Consider the following 19502-nt stretch of genomic DNA (forward strand, 5'->3'; position numbering starts at 1 on the left):
TTGCTATGTTATGTTCCAGCTCTTCCATGGCCTGGCTGCTCCCCAGACTATGCGCGGGATCGTCTGAAACACCAGATGCTACCGTGTTACTCTGTACCAGGCTACAGATTAGCTGGCTGTTTCTGAAGGAGTTCTTTGCGGGGTGGGGGAATGGCTCTGTACGTAAAAAACAGTATTTCATTTGAGTACGTAGACGTATCACGACACTGCACTGAACAGATATTTGAAAGTTGTGCAGCATTAGTTGAATTTAGTGAAACTAAACTTCTAATTTCTGTTGTTTATAGGTCCCCTAACTCCGACTTCAGAGCATTTTTGCTTAAGCTAGAGAGGGTTCTTGATTCACTTTGTAGGAAGTACCAGAAAGTAGTTATATGTGGTGACTTCAATATTAATTTTGTACATGACTGCGCAAGAAAAAGGATGTTGGTAGATCTCCCAAATTCATATGCTCTGATGCAAACTGTGTTTTTTCCCACCAGGGTGCAGGGGACAGTAGCACAGTCATAGACAATATTTTATTCATTCTTCATTACTAGATGGGCATTCTGTTAGTAAAAGGGTCAATGGCCTTTCAGACCATGCTGCACAAATTTTAACATTAAAAGGTTTTTGTACTCAAAAAACGTCGTATTTAATTACAAACTACGTAGGAAAGTTAATCCAACAGCAATAGAGAGTTTTTCAAAACTTGTCAAGGGACAAGAGTGGCAAGATGTTTATAGTGCCGATAATATACATGATAAATACAATGCTTTCCATAACACATTTCTCATGCTGTTTGAGAGCTGATTTCCATTAGAACGTTCTAAACGGAGTACTAGCAGTAATGGACAGCCCGGTTGGCTGACTAGTGGGATAAGCATATCACGTTGAACAAAGCGGGAATTGTATCAAAATGTTAGAAGTAGTCACAATCAAGCTACGGTATCCCATTACAAACAGTATTGTAAGGTCCTTAAAAATGTTATTAGCAAGGCAAAAATTATGTGGTATGCAAATAGAATAGCTAATTCACAGGAGAAAATTAAAGCCATATGGTCAGTTGTGAAGGAAGTGTCGGGTCAGCAGCACAAGGTTGATGATATAAAGTCAGTTCGCAGTAATAATATTTCTGTTACTGATAAATCAGATATATGTACATTTTCTGAGAATTGCTGGTGAATTAAGTAAAAATTTAGTTTCTACAGGAAATCATACAAATTTCTTAGCAAATGCCTTTCCGAGATTGACGTCTGAAACACTCCTCTGTGATATACACAAGAGGGAGATTGAGTCAATAATTAAATCACTGAAGACTAAGGACTCTCATAGTTATGATGGAGTGTTTAGTAGAATATTAAAGTACTGTGCTGCACATGTTAGCCCTGTATGTAGCCATATTTGTAATTTTTCCTTTAGGAATGGTCAGTTTCCTGAGCGATTAAAGTACTCAGTAGTACAGCTGCTTTATAAAAAGGGAGAAAGGGAGAATGTAGATAATTTTAGACCTATTTCTATGCCATCAGTGTTTGCAAAAGGTATCGAATAGGCTGTGTATGTAAGGTTAATTGATCATTTTATATCACACGATTTGCTATCAAATGTACAGTTCGGCTTTAGAAGTCGTTTGACAACTGAAAATGCTATATCCTCTTTTCTCGGTGAGGTACTGGATGGGCTAAACAAAAAGTTTCAAACGCTTGGCGTATTTTTTGATTTGACAAAGGCATTTGACTGTGTTGATCTCACAATATTGCTCCAGAAGTTGTACCATTACAGAATAAGGGTAGTAGCTCACAATTGGTTCACCCCTTACTTTAGCAACAGGCAGCAAAAGGTCATTATTCACAATATTGATAACGGCTGTGATGTGGGATCTGAGTGGGGTACTGTCAAGTGGGTGGTGCCCCAGGGATCAGTGTTGGGGACGCTCCTGTTCCTTACTTATATAAATGATATGCCCTTTAGTATTATGATAACTATAAAATATTTCTGTTTGCTGATGACACTAGCTTGGCAGTAAAGGATGTTGTGTGCAACACTGACTCGGTTTCAAGTAGTGCAGTACATGACCTCAGTTCATGGCTTGTAGAAAATAAACTAACGTTAAATCACAGTAAGACTCAGTTTTTACAGTTTCTAACACACAGTTCAACAAAACCTGACGTTTTAATCACACAGAACGAGCATATGATTAGTGAAACTGAACAGTTCAAATTCCTAGGTGTTCAGATGGATAGTAAGCTGTCGTGGAAAGCCCACGTTCAGGATCTTGTTCAAAGACTTAATACTGCCGTTTTCATTATTCGAACGGTATCGAAAGTGAGTGATATTTCGACACGTAAATTAGTCAACTTTGCTTATTTTCATTCACTTATGTCGTATGGTATTATGTTTTGGGGTAACTCTTCCCATTCTAGAAGGATATTTTTGGCTCAGAAACGGGCGGTTCGGGCAATAAGTGGTGTGAGTTCACGAACCTCTTGTCGGCCTCTGTTCACGAGTCTTGGTATTTTGACATTGGCCTCTCAATATGTATATTCCTTATTGTCGTTTCTTGTTACCAATATTAGTTTATTTCCAACAATAAGCAGCTTTCACTCGGTTAATACTCGGCAGAAATCAAACCTCCATTTGGATCGGACTTCCTTAACTCTAGTGCAAAAAGGTGTGCAGTATACTGCTGCATCCATTTTCAATAAGCTGCCACTCGAATTAAAAAGTCTTAGCAGTAATCCACGCGCTTTCAAATCGAAACTGAAGAGTTTCCTCATGGGTCACTCCTTCTATTCTGTCGAGGAGTTCCTTGAAAAATTAAGCTGATTCTCATTGTATTGCTGATAGTTTTTGCTTACACTTATGGACTGATTTTCTTTCAGGTTCATGAACATTTATTTTGATCTGTTATTACTTTTATGTTGTTAAGTTAATGTACTGACACGTTCCATGACCTTGGAGAATTGCTCCTCAATTTGGTCCTACGGAACTTGACACGTAAATAATTAAAAGAAAAAAGAAAAATGATTTGGAAGTGGCTGCTCAAGATTTGTTGGCCAATCTGCTTCATGGCAACAGACATCTAATAAGCTTGAGCTGAACCTTTTTGCGGTATGTATTGCATCAGAAGTTGGTCCAGTGCATTACTGACATTGCACTATATTTGTTTGCTTATATTCACTGTATTTGTTTACATGTTTTGATTTTGGAATCAAGTGAATCTCTCATCTGTATCAATATGTCTAGTACATCTCATTTTGATTTGATGCTCCCTTCGTGGCGTGCTATTTTCAATATTCCGATGTGTACATTTTTTGACTATCGAATGTGTTGTGGAGCTCTGAATGGTAGTAGAGGGAACGGGACACGGCAGTGTGTGCCAAGCAGCGAGCACTTACAGCCCTTCTTACCACAACACGGCCCACAGGAAACATCTGAATGACTTCACGTGGGAATGAATCATCGGGAAACCCGAAGAAGGACTAAGAGTGACTAGTGTAGTCCAGGAGCTTGGAGCTGCTTATGGTACTGTTTCGCGTGCATGGGGAGTGTTCCAGGCCACTTTCACGGCTGCCCGAAAGAGACGCGCTGGTTGACCACGATCAACTGCAACGGCAGATGACTACTACGTTGTGCAACAGGTGTCAAAGGACACACGTGCAGCTGGTGGAATGCAACCATATCTGACAGGAAACCGATGCACACATTCTCACTTTCCGAAGTGTGGAAGGTTCTGTATGGGGTCGGTCTCTTTGCCCGACGATCGTTACGTTGTGTTCCGTCGACACAGGCACATTGGCCAAGAGTCCAGAGACCATTGAGGAATGGGGTCGCGTGCTCTTCTCGGATGAGAGCAGATTTAGTCTGAGTAATGATTCTGGATCTAGCTCCAGATGGTGAGACTGAGAGAACGTAACGCACCCAGAAACACTGTCTAACACAATCGTTTTGGTGGTTCAGGTCATTTGATGTGGGGAGGCACAGTGTTGCAGGGGCACACTGACCTCAAAATCTTTTAACAATGCACACTGAGTGGTTAACGTTATTGCGACACTATACTCCTTGCAAATGCGCATTCGGACCTGACTTAATTTTCATGAATGACTATGAGCGACAACACCAAACAGCGTAGCTGTCTGAGCTCTGGGAACGAGAGGATATTCGGCGAATGGAGTGGGCTGCCCTTTCCCCTTTCTTAAATCCCATCGTTCACGTGTGGCCGTGTGCTGTGGCCGAGCGGTTCTAGGCGCTTCAGTCCGGAACCGCGCGACTGCTATGGTAACAGGTTCGAATCCTGCCTCGGGCATGGATATGTGTGATGTGCTTAGGTTAGTTAGGTTTAAGTAGTTCTAAGTTCTAGGGGACTGATGACCTCAGATGTTAAGTCCCATGGTGCTCAGAGCCATTTGAACCATATTTGATCACGTGTGGGGGTTCGATGCGAAGACGTATCGCGACGCAGCCGTATGCACGGACGACCGTCCAGCAGGTGTCAACACCGCTGTTGGGAGAATTGAATCCCCTACCACAAAATACCCTTACCAATCTTATGACCAGCATGAGAGTATGTTGGGGAGCATGAATCAACATCCGTGGTGATCATACACGATATTAAGCGCCACGTCCCACATTTTGTAATGGCCAGAGTGGGCTAAAATTACCTAAAGATAATACAAAGAATTCGGTAGTGCAAGTTACCAAGCGCACATACTCAGAAATAAACACTTAGAATTTTTCATAATTTTATTTTAGGAAATAACTCCAAGTAAAAATGCCTTTAAAGACAACCGAAACCGAATAAAATTATTTCCTTAAGAGATGTGCAGTTTAAACATTAAATTAAATAACATTTCCTTTGTGGATGCAACATTTTGCAACAATGTTTATAGTGTAACCGGCGCGTATAGCGAAAAATTTAGGGTAGTGTAATTTGAAAACGAACTAACGATGCTAGAACAGATCTTAAAACACAGGTCGTAGTTGGATGAAGATTTAACTCTTAACTACGGCTTAAATAATCAAGATTCTTACAAATACTTGCCAAAATAACAGGGATAAAGAGAAATGTTTCTCAAAATATGACTTCAGATGCACTTAAATAGAGATGGAGCCCCTCCACGCCCACACCAACGTAGTGACCAAACCAAAAGTTCTACTGTCACCTCCGTCAAAACGTTAGTTATCTAATAGGTGGATCACAGGATGCTGGGCCGTGATGTTATCCGTGCGTCTGGGTAAGACTACGCATTAACACGGTCCATCGGGTGATAGTGGACGAAACGCGAATGAGGGTAGCAATTTGAAGAGCAGAGGGAAAAAAGTGCCAAGGCTTGTGCCGTCGGAAAAAAACCTCTGCGACAGTGGGATGGGTAGTAAGAGCAGTAGTGGCTTACTAGCTGCCATAGTTCATGCAAGGTTCGGTTTGTTAGTGTGAGTATCATGCATCATTACCGTGGCAGGCGATGGTGAAGTATCCCAGTTTCCTGCAGCCGCTGTATTCCTGGAACAATCAAGTTCGTTATATAGTAGTGGGAGATCGGTCATAGATCATCTCACTGTGTGGGGGATGTGTGGAGCTTGTCTGCATGCAGTGTACGGTACGGCTTCCCTGCGTGGTGCCAGTTTTTCGGCAAGTGTGTTCCAACTGGATATCCAGTAATGGTGGCTGATTAAGAGGACCTCGCCTGTACCGTTGTGTTTGCGTGTACTTGGCCATAGATGTTAGGTCCTTGCTAGTATGTCTTTTGGTCTGTTATGTTTCAATCTATTGTTGTGGTCGTAGTTCCCAAGATTAAGAATGAACGGGTTATGCAAATGTCTGGAGTTTCTGTAGAGTCTTGTGGTGAGTTTGTGGATTACCTCCTTGAGACTCTCAAGTCGGTATTCCCGGCGAAGATCCGCGATACGTGTGTATCGTGGAGCGTTGCTTACGATTTTGCGTACTTTGTTTTGTATGATCTGCAGACGGCGCAGACGTGTGGGCGCAGCGTATCCCCAGACAGGGGCTGTGTACGTCATCAGGGGTCGAATAAGTGTCATGTACACGGACCTCGACACCTGTCTGTGCAGTGTGCTACACCTGTTGAGCATAGGGTATAGCTGTTTGAGCCTCGCGCTTGCTCTGTTGTTCATGTGTTGTATGTGGTACCCCCGAGTAATTCCCGGTCCAGCCAGGCACCTAGGTATTTGACTTTCTCGCGGAAATGTATTGGGCGTGTATGTAGAGTTCTTGGTCTGCAGTATCGGTGTTTGCGCAGTTGCTCGGTCTTCTAGCGAACAGAACGGCTTCGCACTTGTCGACTTTTACTCTAACACACCATTTCTCTAACCAAGGCTCAGCTTCTTTGAGTGCGGTCTGTAATCGTGACGTAATGTTTGATGGTTTCCAATCTTGCGCGAGGATGGCTGTGTCATCCGCGTAGTTTGCCATCGTTGTGTTGTGTGTGGTTGGGAGATCGTTTATGTAGAGGTTAAACAGCAGGGGCCCTAGGATGCTTCCCTGGGGTACTCCCGCGTGTACACCGTGGAGTGTTGATTGTTTTCCCTGCACGTTAGTGTTGAAACTCCTGTCTGTGAGTGTATGAGACGCACCAGCCCGTCGGGGAACCCCGCGTCGCTGAGTTTGCGAATGAGGCCGTTGTGCAATAGACGGTCGAAAGCCTATTGGACGCCCAGGAACACCGCCCCTGTTGCTTTGTTTGTGTTGAAGCCATGTGTTATATGTTCAACGACCCGTAAGAGTTGTTGTTCAGATGCACTTAAACTTGAATGAATCACAGGCTAGCCAAATCTCTCTCAGAGGAAAACAGATTACTAATCTTAACCTAGAGTGAAGGTATCACATTATATTCCTCTTTTAAAATAAACTCTAAGGCAAAGAGACGGCATACCAAGAAGGAATTATCACAGTGGGACGAAAATCGATAGACATGACGTACATGTGCAGACAAACAAATTATTACAATTTCAGAAAAACTAAATAATTTATTGAAGGGCAAGAGCTTCGGTCACTCGCTGGTCCACCTGTGACTCTTATGGAAGCAGTTGCTCGGCTTGGCAGTGACTGACAGTTACGGGATGTGAGGGAAATTGTGACAAATGCTGTCCAGTTGGCATGTTAGATCGTCAGAATCCGGAGCTAGTTGGAGAGCGCTGCCAAAATGCTCCAAACCTTCTTAATTGCGGAGATATCCGTCTATCTTGCTGGCCACAGTAGGGTTTGACAAGCACGAAGACAAGCAGTAGACGCGTGGGCATTATCTGGGCATTATCTTGCTGAAATGTAATCACAGAATAGTTGCCATGAAGGGGAAAAAAAACTGAGCGTTTAATGTCGTCAACGTACCGCTGTGCAGCAAGAATGCCGCTGATGACATCCAAAGGCGTCCTGCAACCCAAAGAAATGGCAGCGCAGATCATCAATCGTGCTCGTCTGGCCGTATGATGGGCGACAGTCAGATTGCTATCCCACCACTGTCCAGCGCACACCTGAACACGTCTTCGGCTTAGAATCTCATTGATTAAAGTATGATTTTCTTCACTGACGAGTCCACCTTCGAACTGAGCCCCGATGACCAGTAAATACGTATCTGGGGGTGCCCTGAACTTCGGTGGGGTACCAACCTAACTGTCGCCCTCCATACGACCTACCAGCTGGGAGTGATGATCTCGAGTGTCATTTCGTTTCACAGCAGGATCTCTTTGGTTGTCATTCGCGGCACCCTTATAGCACAGCGGTACTCCGACGGTATACTGCACTCCATTTTGTTGCTGTGCATGACAAGCCATCCTGGGCACACATTTCAGCAAAATAATGCCCGCCCGCACACGGCGAGAGTTGCTACTCTTCGTAATTGCCAAATAACATTTTGACTAGCAAGGTCTCTGGATCTCTCGCCAACTGAGAACATATGGAGCATTATGGGCAGGGCCCTCTAGTCAGCTCTGAATTTTGACTGTTTAAAGCCACAATTGGACATAATTTCGCAAGACGTCCCCCAGGTGGACATCCAACAGCTCTATCAATCAGTGCCAAGCAGAAGAACTACCTGCATAAAGGCTAGAGGTGGAAAAACGCGTTACTGAGTTGCTCAGTTTGTGAAGCTCTTTCTCTTGAATAATTTATTCACTTTTTCCGAAATTATTTCACTTGTTTGTTTGCATAAGTACATCATATCTTCCGATTTGCGTCTCATTCGGATAAATCTTTGTTGATGCGTCGTCTCGTGGTCGTGCGGTAGCGTTCTCGCTTCCCACGCCCGGGTTCCCGGGTTCGATTCCCGGCGGGGTCAGGGATTTTCTCTGCCTCGTGATGGCTGGGTGTTGTGTGCTGTCCTTAGGTTAGTTAGGTTTAAGTAGTTCTAAGTTCTAGGGGACTTATGACCACAGCAGTTGAGTCCCATAGTGCTCAGAGCCATTTGAACCATTTTGTTGATGCGTCGTTGTTTTTTGTCTTAGACTGTTGTTTAAAATATTTAGAAACATTTATTTCGAATAAAAGTGCCTGATCATACATAGCTTTACAAGCGCTGCGTCAGTGACCACCAAAATGAGTAATCAAAATGCTTAGCTCCACTCAGCCAAACTTAAAAGCTGAAAAGATGGTGAACAGCCTGACAAAACAGTGTGCAACTAACAGTATACAATTTGATCACAGGCGCTTCCAAACACCATCGAAGTACGAGGGTTGTCCAGAAAGTAAGTTCCGATCTGTCGCGAAACCGAAACCACTGGGAAAATCCGATAAAGCTTTGCATAGGTGTGTTGGGCAATGTCTCTAGCATGCCCATTGATCATGTCGAGTCGCTCTTTTCAGTTGTCAGTGAACAGTGAGCACATAAAGATGCTTAGGGAATAGCCTCTCCCGCCAAGTATTAGGGCCTGGTTAGAGATTTCATGCAGCCCACATAACACAACTGTCGAACAGTTCCTTCTTCGTGTCAATTGTCGGCCGCGCACTGCAGGGGCAATGAAGACGCTCCTGCAGCGTTTCAGATGATTCAGATGAGAAGTGTTTGATTATCCTCAATACAATCCGTAATTGGCTCCGCCTGAGTGTCATCTCTGCTCACAAGAACAGCTGGTTATGAAGAAAAAATTTTTCCAGAGACAACGAGCTGCATACGAGTGCAGATAACTGGCCGAAAGCGCAGGCGGCTGCCTTCTATGACGAGGATATTGGAAAGTTGATTCAACACTCGTAGTTGCAGCGGAGACTATGTAGATAAGTAGGTGGAATGTGTACATAACTTTTACAAATAAAACGTTTCTAGTTTACACTGTCGTTTCCATTTCGCGACCGATCGGAACTTACTTTCTGGGCAACCCTCGTATTAAACAAATTTAATCAGTGGCGTTCATTAATACTAGAAGCTGACGAGTGTTTGCGTACTAAACTTTGACGCTCAGCGTTTGTGGGTTTGCATCCTTCCCTCTTTTCATGCCATGAAAATCCATTAACAAAAAAAAAAAAAAATGGTTCAAATGGCTCTGTGCACTATGGGACTTAACATCTGTAGTCATCAGTCCCCTAGAACTTAGAACTACTTAAACCTAACTAACCTAAGGACATCACACACATCCATGCCCGAGGCAGGATTCGAACCTGCGACCGTAGCAGTCGCTCGGTTCCGGACTGAGCCCCTAGAACCGTTAGACCACCGCGGCCGGCCATTAACAATATGGCGGGATCCAGTAACTTAGTGAATGATACTTACTGTACTTGTTGCGCCTGTTAGCCTCTAGATAACCCAAAAAATACATTCAGCAGTGCTCGGGAGGACGATGGTTCAATCCCGCGTCCGGCTATCCTGATTTAGGTTTTCCGTGATTTCCCTAAATCGCTCCAGGCAAATGCCGGGATGGTTCCTTTCAAAAGGGCACGGCCGACTTCCTTCCCCGTCCTTCCCTAATCCGATGAGACCGATGACCTCGCTGTATGGTCTCCTTTCCCCAAAACAACCCAACCCAACCCAACATTCAGCAGTGCGTAAAAATCTCGTTGTGTTGACGGAAAACAAACTGAGCCACCAAGTATAGGACGTCCACACCTGTGCTCTGTTCGGACTTAAGACATACCTTCAAACTTCACTTTCAGATGAGACTGCGAACGTATACTGTAAATGATGTCAACGAAGTTTCGTCCAAGGTAACACTGCGCCGAGACACCAATGCGATATCGACCTCCACATACGAACAGCTCCCCTACTGTCCCACAAGACTCACTAACGCTTTTATTGCTGAAGCGGCCTGCGTACGGCGCTTTATAGCCTCATAGCTAGCCTCCGCTGCCACCTAGCGAGTCGTCGAGGAAATGCGTTGCCTAGAGACACTGCCTGGGTGTCTGCATACCGACAGCAAGCCGCCTGACACCGGATCGTCTAGAATCGCCGTGACTTTAGTGTAAATATTATCTCCGGACATAAGTCATTTCTGTTGGCTTCATTGCATACTTATTTTAGTTAACTTGCATACTGTAATACAGTTATTTCTAAGTATGATCCAAGTTTCCTTGAGCTTTGTTACTTGAAAGTCACACATCATGCGGAAGTTACGTTCGTCCTCATTTTCTGCTCGACAGTGTAGTTTCTGGCCTTAGCATCGCACTTTGTCAGGCCAAAGAAGTGGTGGCTGTGCTCCTGACATCGAACTGGCTAATTGGTCTCAGTTTGCTGCTCAGTTAAATAACAACGCACGTCACAATGACCAAGTGATTATCCAAATATGAAGAATAGATCGAGCTCTGTTTCCGTCTTGTCCAGCGTACTGCAAACTGTAGTCAGTGTTACAGTTCATTAAGAAAAATGGTTCAAATGGCTCTGAGCACTATGGGACTTAACATCTGAGGTCATCAGTCCCTTAGAACTTAGAACTACTTAAACCTAACTAACCTAAGGACATCACACACATCCATGCCCGAGGCAGGATTCGAACCTGCGACCGTAGCGGTCGCGCGGTTCCAGACCGAAGCGCCTAGAACCACTCGGCCACGACGGCCGGCAGTTCATTAACTCTACAGCCATTATTACCAAGAACTTTAGGGTGCAATCGTACGGGTAAGTGGCTAATCGAGGGTTAGTGCATCAGAGATAACGGATAAGGGGAAACTTCTGTAATATTCAAGATATTCACTAATATCGTTACGAACCACAAACCACGCATTAAAGGAAAGCAATGGATCTTTTACCTAACAAAGCAACTCGTTAATTTTAGAAATGTATTTCGCAGAAATCAAGATTTGCGAGAAATATTTCTGAATTGTCTCGGTGCCTATGGTTGACAGTCACTGAAATGACAGTTTGGACTAAATCTGCACAGGCGTCGATTGGGCAATCTCCGTTCCTTTATTGTGGAATAAATTTAAGTGCTAACGTTTCAGTAGATTCGTCAGAGGAGCATTAAATTTGGAATTTGAAGAGGAGTCGGAAAAGGGGACTTCGTATCGCAGCAACAACTAAACAGCTGTCAGCTCTCGTAGGGGACGCTGTCAACCATTTCAGCTGGGAAAACGAGGTGTGCGTTGAATGAAAATAAGTGAAAAAGACTGTTTACCTTTTGTAGAGATGAACTTCAACGAGTGAAGGGAGAATATAAAACATGCTGAAATCAGGCCTCAAATCTATTCCCAATAGCCGGCCGAAGTGGGCGTGCGGTTAAAGGCGCTGCAGTCTGGAACCGCAAGACCGCTACGGTCGCAGGTTCGAATCCTGCCTCGGGCATGGATGTTTGTGACGTCCTTAGGTTAGTTAGGTTTAACTAGTTCTAAGTTCTAGGGGACTAATGACCTCAGCAGTTGAGTCCCATAGTGCTCAGAGCCATTTGAACCATTTTTTCTATTCCCAATAGCGCCAAAATAATGTACAATCAGCACCTGTAAGAGTAAACAGTACCAACTAACAATAACGTTATTGAACCAGACGATGAGCTTTTTGTAAGGTGAGCAGTTGGATACAACGTCTGGATGAACATCAGAAGTAATAAACAACAGAGTAAAAGTTGAGCTTATGAGTGTTTAGTAGCAGAGTTTTCAGAACTCAATTTCTCATACGTCTGAACGGAATGTTTTGTACACACTGAGATGAAGAAAGTCATGGGACACCTCCGACCATGGAGTCGCAACTCCTTTTGTTGGGGGTGGTGCTGCAACTCGAAGTCGCTAGGACTCACGAAGTCGTTGGAAGACCCTTGCAGAAACCTTGAGCCATGCCGCCTTTGTAGCCATCCATAATTACGAAAGTGTTACCAGTGAGGGATTTCGTGCAATAACTGACCTCTGGATTATGTTCCATAAATGTTCGACGGGGTTCATGTTGAGGGGGAATCTGGACGGCCAAATAATTCTCTCGAATTGTCCAGAATGTTCTTCAGACCAATCGTGAACAGTTGTTGCCGAGTGAGATGGTGCATTGTTATCCTTCAAAGTTCCATAGTTGTCTGGTAACATGAAGTCCATGGATGGCTCCAAATGGTCTCCAAGAAGCCGAAAGCAACCAGTTTCAGAAAAGGATCGGTTCAGTTGGACCATATTACTCAGTCATTCCCTGTAAACACAGCCCAAGTAGTTATGGAGCCACCACCAGCTTGCTCTGTGCCTTCTTGACAACCTAGATTCCTGGTTTCGTGGGGCTGCGCCACACTAGAACCCTACCATCAGCTCTTACCAACTGAAATCGGGACTCATCTGACCAGGCCACAGTTCTTCAGTAGCCTAGGGTCCAAGTGAACCGATGTTTTGGAACGAGTTACGTGATATTGCAACAAAAGTAATAAAAAAGAAGTGTAACTTAAATTCGGAGTGCTGATTACTTTTTTACATCACCATTGTCCTAACTTGCAAAAGTTTAATCTTCAAGAATGGTTCATGAAACACATCTATAAAACTTTTGAATATCGCAGAATAACACCTAGGCCTCTTTGCATCCGAGCTTGGAATCATCACTACCTAGATTTTCGACGATTGAGCCATGAGTTCACAACGAGACCAGCGTGGGAAATACGAAAAGATGAGTGCCTAGTTTATCCATTATTTCAAGAAATTACTTTATTAACTGTGCTCTAATGATACCTTCCACATGATATAACTTTGTTGTTGCCCTAAAATGCAATATTTAGCAGCGTGAACAACACTACAATCATAATTAATTTTTGACCTTTGTTGTGGTAGGGTTTTTAGAAGTTGAAGGTCCAATGTAGCTATAATATTGTACTCCACGTCTCCTCAAATAGTCTTCAAGGAAGGTATTTTTTTTTTGTTCGAAAATCCTGAATTTTGTTTTCCAGAAGAAAATACCGTTTGGCTAAACCCGATAGGATACTAGGATATTCAGGTTTTTAGAGTATTATGCATCACCAGAGTGGCTTAGATCAAGTCTACATCCTTTGTGTGCACCATAAAATTCTTTTCTATCACGTCTTAATGTTACGTAGGAGTTTCTCGTAGGGGATATAATATACTATTCCATCCGCCATTGTTCTTAGGTAAATAAAATGGTTGTGGACTTTTTTTTGTAATTGAAAATTTGTTTCTTCCAGAGTAGTTCAAAGGCTTTCATTAGTGCATTAATGCCCTGTCGTTATCCTTATCTGAATCCCTTGTGCTAGCTGGTTTTTTGCATATTGCTTTCTTGAACGTGGGCGAGTTATAGTAAAGGAACGAGGTCATGCTGTTCTGATAATAGGCACTGTGTATCGCTTACCGTTATTACATAGCGTGTTAAAAAGTTTTAAAGACATGGAAATGAATTACTGAACATGGTTAATCTACATGACCACAATAAAATCAAAGAGCGAACTTTCTGGAAGTACATCACAAAAGTCTCTTTTGTCACAACCAGCGGAAAAATGCTCTTGAGCGTCAATAAGAAATGGAAACTGATAGTGGATGGAAACGTACGACTTACAACGATGGACACGTCGGTGTGAGTGGTTTACAGTTAGAGGAGTTTCTGGGAGCTTGCAGTCTGTGGATTCTTAAAAAAAATTTTAGAAAATTTTTTAGAGATCATGAGAAATGTAGGATGAGGCAGCTGGTACCCCACTTTTCTGTCAGAGTCTTTTAAATAAACAGGGACATGTTCACATTTTTCTGGTGCGATACGAGCATATCTCTTGTGGTTCCCTTCTGTTCCTTGCTGCAGCAAGACATCTAAAGCACATGACAAAAAGAAATGTTGTTGTTGTTGTGGTCTTCAGCCCTGAGACTGGTTTGATGCAGCTCTCCATGCTACTCTATCCTGTGCAAGCTTCTTCATCTCCCAGTACCTACTGCAACCTACATCCTTCTGAATCTGCTTAGTGTATTGATCTCTTGGTCTCCCTCTACGATTTTTACCCTCCACACTATCCTCCAATGCTAAATTTGTGATCCCTTGATGCCTCAAAACATGTCCTACCAACCGATCCCTTCTTCTAGTCAAGTTTTGCCACAAACTTCTCTTCTCCCCAATCCTATTCAATACCTCCTCATTAGTTACGTGATCTACCCACCAAATCTTCAGCATTCTTCTGTAGCACCACATTTCGAAAGCTTCTATTCTCTTCTTGTCCAAACTGGTTATCGTCCATGTTTCACTTCCATACATGGCTACACTCCATACAAATACTTTCAGAAACGACTTCCTGACACTTAAATCTATACTCGATGTTAACAAATTTCTCTTCTTCAGAAACCATTTCCTTGCCATTGCCAGTCTACATTTTATATCCTCTCTACTTCGACCATCATCAGTTATTTTACTCCCTAAATAGCAAAACTCCTTTACTACTTTAAGTGTCTCATTTCCTAATCTAATTCCCTCAGCATCACCCGACTTAATTCGACTACATTCCATTATCGTCGCTTTGCTTTTGTTGATGTTCATCTTATATCCTCCTTTCAAGACACTGTCCATTCCGTTCAACTGCTCTTCCAAGCCCTTTGCTGTCTCTGACAGATTTACAATGTCATCGGCGAACCACACAGTTTTTACTTCTTCTCCATGAATTTTAATACCTACTCCGAATTTTTCTTTTGTTTCCTTTACTGCTTGCTCAATATACAGATTGAATAACATCGGGGAGAGGCTACAACCCTGTCTCACTCCCTTCCCAACCACTGCTTCCCTTTCATGCCCCTCGACTCTTATAACTGCCATCTGGTTTCTGTACAAATTGTAAATAGCCTTTCGCTCCCTGTATTTTACCCCTGCCACCTTCTGAATTTGAAAGAGAGTATTCCAGTTAACGTTGTCAAAAGCTTTCTCTAAGTCTACAAATGCTAGAAACGTAGGTTTGCCTTTTCTTAATCTTTCTTCTAAGATAAGTCGTAAGGTTAGTATTGCCTCACGTGTTCCAACATTTCTACGGAATCCAAACTGATCTTCCCCGAGGTCCGCTTCTACCAGTTTTTCCATTCGTCTGTAAAGAATTCACGTTAGTATTTTGCAGCTGTGACTTATTAAACTGACAGTTCGGTAATTTTCACATCTGTCAACACCTGCTTTCTTTGGTATTGGAATTATTATATTCTTCTTGAAGTCTGTTGGTATTTCGCCTGTCTCATACATCTTGCTCACCAGATGGTAGAGTTTTGTCATGACTGGCTCTCCCAAGGCCATCAGTAGTTCTAATGGAATGTTGTCTACTCCCGGGGCCTGGTTTCGACTCAGGTCTTTCAGTGGTCTGTCAAACTCTTCACACAGTATCTTATCTCCCATTACATCTTCATCTACATCCTCTTCCATTTGCATAATTCTGTCCTCAAGTACATCGCCCTTGTATAAACCCACAATATACTGCTTCCACCTTTCTGCCTTCCCTTCTTTGCTTAGAACTGGGTTGCCATCTGAGCTCTTGATATTCATACAAGTGGTTCTCTTCTCTCCAAAGGTCTCTTTAATTTTCCTGTAGGCAGTATCTATCTTACCCCTAGTGAGATAAGCCTCTACTTCCTTACATTTGTCCTCTAGCCATCCCTGCTTAGCCATTTTGCACTTTCTGTCGATCTCATTTTTGAGACGTTTGTATTCCCTTTTGCCTGCTTCATTTACTGCATTTTTATATTTTCTCCTTTCATCAATTAAATTCAATATTTCTTCTGTTACCCAAGCATTTCTATTAGCCCTCGTCTTTTTACCTACTTGATCCTCTGCTGCCTTCACTACTTCATCCCTCAGAGCTACCCATTCTTCTTCTACTGTATTTCTTTCCCCCATTCCTGTCAATTGTTCCCTTATGCTCTCCCTGAAACTCGCTACAACCTCTGGTTCTTTCAGTTTATCCAGGTCCCATCTCCTTAAATTCCCATCTTTTTGCAGTTTCTTCAGTTTCAATCTGCAGTTCATAACCAATAGATTGTGGTCAGAATCCACATCTGCCCCTGGAAATGTCTTACAATTTAAAACCTGGTTCCTAAATCTCTGTCTTACCATTATATAATCTATCTGATACCTATTAGTATCTCCAGGATTCTTCCAGGTATACAACCTTCTTTTATGATTCTTGAACCAAGTGTTAGCTATGATTAAGTTATGCTCTGTGCAAAATTCTACAAGGCGGCTTCCTCTTTCATTCCTTCCCCCCAATCCATATTCACCTACTATGTTTACATCTCTCCCTTTTCCTACTGACGAATTCCAGTCACCCATGACTATTAAATTTTCGTCTCCCTTCACTATCTGAATAATTTCTTTTATCTCGTCATACATTTCATCAATTTCTTCATCATCTGCAGAGCTAGTTGGCATATAAACTTGTACTACTGTAGTATGCATGGGCTTTGTGTCTATCTTGGCCACAATAATGCGTTCACTATGCTGTTTGTAGTAGCTAACCCGCACTCCTATTTTTTTATTCATTATTAAACCTACTCCTGCATTACCCCTATTTGATTTTGTATTTATAACCCTGTAATCACCTGACCAAAAGTCCTCTTCCTCCTGCCACCGAACTTCACTAATTCCCACTATATCTAACTTTAACCTATCGATTTCCCTTTTTAAATTTTCTAACCTACCTGCCCGATTAAGGGATCTGACATTCCACGCTCCGATCCGTAGAATGCCAGTTTTCTTTCTCCTGATAACGACGTCCTCTTGAGTAGTCCCCACCCGGAGATCCGAATGGGGGACTATTTTACCTCCGGAATATTTTACCCAAGAGGACGCCATCATCATTTAATCATACAGTAAAGCTGCATGTCCTCGGGAAAAATTACGGCTGTAGTTTCCCCTTGCTTTCAGCCGTTCGCAGTACCAGCACAGCAAGGCCCTTTTGGTTAATGATACAAGGCCAGATCAGTCAATCATCCAGACTGTTGCCCCTGCAACTACTGAAAAGGCTGCTGCCCCTCTTCAGGAACCACATGTTTGTCTGGCCTCTCAACAGATACCCCTCCGTTGTGGTTGCACCTACGGTACGGCCATCTGTATCGCTGAGGCACGCAAGCCTCCTCACCAACGGCAAGGTCCATGGTTCATGGGGGAAGAAAAGAAATGTATTGGACAGTAAAACGTACTTACTGAAATAACCCGCAGCAAATTTTACACCTAAGACCGGATTTAACATGCAAAAAAATTTTGCGTGTGCTTCATTCTTTCAACGGCGGAAATACACTGAAGCACAAAAAAAAATAGTTCAGGCATGCGTATTCAAATTCATAGATATACAAACAGGCAGAATACGGCGCTTAGCTCGGCAACGCCTATACAGTGTGTTACAAAAATGTACGGCCAAACTTTCAGGAAACATTCCTCCCACACAAATAAAGAAAACATGTTATGAGGACATGTGTCCGGAAACGCTTAATTTCCATGTTAGAGCTCATTTTCGTTTCGTCAGTATGTACTGTACTTCCTCGATTCACCGCCAGTTGGCCCAATTGAAGGAAGGTAATGTTGACTTCGCTGCTTGTGTTGACATGCGACTCATTGTTCTACAGTACTAGCATCAAGCACATCAGTCCGTAGCATCAACAGGTTAGTGTTCACCACGAACGTGGTTTTGCAGTCAGTGCAATGTTTACAAATGCGGAGTTAGCAGATGCCCATTTGATGTATGGATTAGCACGGGGCAATAGCCGTGGCGCGATACGTTGGTATCGAGACAGATTTCCAGAACGAAGGTGCCGGCCGAAGTGGCCGTGCGGTTAAAGGCGCTGCAGTCTGGAACCGCCGGACCGCTACGGTCGCAGGTTCGAATCCTGCCTCAGGCATGGATGTTTGTGATGTCCTTAGGTTAGTTAGGTTTAACTAGTTCTAAGTTCTAGGGGACTAATGACCTCAGCAGTTGAGTCCCATAGTGCTCAGAGCCATTTGAGCCAGAACGAAGGTGTCCCGACAGGAAGACGTTCGAAGCAATTGATCGGTGTCTTAGGGAGCACGGAACATTCCAACCTATGACTCGCGACTGGGGAAGACCTAGAACGACGAGGACACCTGCAGTGGACGAGGCAATCATTCGTGCTGTTGCTGGTGTATAAGGTAACGTTGACCACGTCACTGTATGGAGAGTGGTACGGGAGAACCAGTTGTTTCCGTACCATGTACAGCGTGTGCAGGCACTATCAGCAGCTGATTGGCCTCCACGTGTACACTTCTGCGAATGGTTCATCCAACACTGTGTCAGTCCTCATTTCAGTGCAAATCTTCTCTTCACGGATGAGGCTTCATTCCAACGTGATCAAATTGTAAATTTTCACAATCAACATGTGTGGGTTGACGAGAATCCGCACGCAATCACGTCATCAACACAGATTTTGTTGGTGATGTCTTGATTGGGCCCCATGTTCTTCCACCTACGCTCAATGGAGCACGTTTTCATGATTTCATACGGGATTCTCTACCTGAGCTGCTAGAACGTGTGCCTTTACAAGTACGACACAACATGTGGTTCATGCACGATGGAGCTCCTGCACATTTCAGTCGAAGTGTTCGTACGCTTCTCAACAACAGATTCGGTGACCGATGGATTGGTAGAGGCGGATCAACTCCATGGCCTCCACGCTCTCGTGACCTCAACCTTCTTGACTCTCATTTATGGGAGCATTAGAAAGCTCTTGTCTACGCAACCCCGGTACCAAATGTAGATACTCTTCGTGCTCGTATTGTGGACGGCTGTGATACAATACGCCATTCTCAAGGGCTGCATCAGCGCATCAGGGATTCCATGCGACGGAGGGTGGATGCATGTATCCTCGCTAACGGAGGACATTTTGAGCATTTCCTGTAACAAAGTGTTAGAAGTCACGCTGGTACGTTCTATTGCTGTGTGATTCCATTCCATGATTAATGTGATTTGAAGAGAAGTAATAAAATTAGTTTTTTTTTTCTTTGGACTTAACATCTGTGGTCATCAGTCCCATAGAACTTAGAACTACTTAAACCGATCTAGCCTAAGGACATCACACACATCCATGCCCGAGGCAGGATTCGAACCTGCGACCGTAGCAGTCGCGCGGTTCCGGACTGCGCGCCTAGTACCGCTAGACCACCGCGGCCGGCAAAATGAGCTCTAACATGGAAAGTAAGCGTTTCCGGACACGTGTCCAC

This window comes from Schistocerca nitens, chromosome 2 (genome assembly GCF_023898315.1).
Source record: "Schistocerca nitens isolate TAMUIC-IGC-003100 chromosome 2, iqSchNite1.1, whole genome shotgun sequence".
Classification (NCBI taxonomy): Eukaryota; Metazoa; Arthropoda; class Insecta; order Orthoptera; family Acrididae; genus Schistocerca; species Schistocerca nitens.